The sequence below is a fragment of the Bison bison genome, unplaced genomic scaffold, assembly GCF_000754665.1.
Source record: "Bison bison bison isolate TAMUID 2011002044 unplaced genomic scaffold, Bison_UMD1.0 scf7180017864535, whole genome shotgun sequence".
Lineage (NCBI taxonomy): Eukaryota > Metazoa > Chordata > Mammalia > Artiodactyla > Bovidae > Bison > Bison bison.
The window spans coordinates 13373614-13374934 of NW_011495084.1; positions in this window are offsets into that span (position 1 = coordinate 13373614).

A 1321-nucleotide genomic window follows, 5' to 3' on the forward strand; every position below is an offset into this window, starting at 1 on the left:
GTCTCTTTTGCTATCTCATACACAGGGTTATTGTTACCTATCTTTCTAAATTCCATATATATGCGTTAGTATACTGTATTGGCGTTTTTCCTTCTGGCTTACTTCACTCTGTATAATAGGCTCCAGTTTCATCCACCTCATTAGAACTGATTCAAATGTATTCTTTACTAATTTAATTCATTATATCTTTTACCCATGAGTTATTTATAAGAATAATGTTCTCTGAATTTTAAAAGGCAATAGATTTTTTCTATTAGATTGAACATGTGGAACTGCTAACATTCAGCCTTTTGTATAAAATGGCACTTTCATGTGTTTCAACATAATAGTTTTCTTTTATTATTAATATATAACTTAATTTCATTTTGGCCAGACAACATTAGGTTGTAGATTTTAAACCAAAGATAATGATACTCACACAAAAGCCCTTGTCTCCACCATTTTGTATTTTATTTGGTGATTTTAAAATGTTTTAAGAGCATATGTAACTAGTAATTTTCAAATAAAAGTCCTCCCTGAGTACTGGAATGTTTTCTGATACATGTTTCAGGTTGCTTCTCTGGAATGCAGACTCAGATGGAGTTTAGTGCCGGGATGTTTATCAGGGGTGCCCTTGGAATCAACACTGTGGAATCAGGAGGGAAGAAACAGGATATGGCAGAAGGAAAGATCAAGCTGGAACAATAGCCAGATGACCTTAGCTGATCCTATGGGGCATCTGGAGTGAAGACGGCCCTTCAGGGTTGTCCTGACACATCCAATGGCCAGGTCTTTATACCTCCACCTGGAAGGGTCACTGCATGCAGCCTGGTGCTTAAAGTTGCCCACTGGCAGCACCTCCAGCAGCTAGGCAACAAGTCCTTGAAGGGAGGTCTGAACAGCAGATCTCCATGTCCCACCACATCCTGTATCATAGCTCCAGAGGTAGGTGATAAAGATGTATTGTGGAGGAAACTTTTGATGACTCATGGGTAAGTCAAAATGATGACTTAGTGATTCTCCTCAATACCCTCTGGTTTAAAAAATAGAGGAGAAGTTCCACGAAGGGGAGAAATATCATTTTCTAGGGTCAGCCCAGAAGTCACCTCTTCTAGGAAGTTATCTTTAGATCAGTCATCATCCTCAGATCAGATCAGATCAGTCGCTCAGTCGTGTCCGACTCTTTGCGACCCCATGAATCCCAGCACGCCAGGCCTCCCTGTCCATCACCAACTCGCGGACTTCACTGAGACTCACGTCCATTGAGTCAGTTATGCCATCCAGCCATCTCATCCTCTGTCGTCCCCTTCTACTCCTGCCCCCAATCCCTCCCAGCATCAGA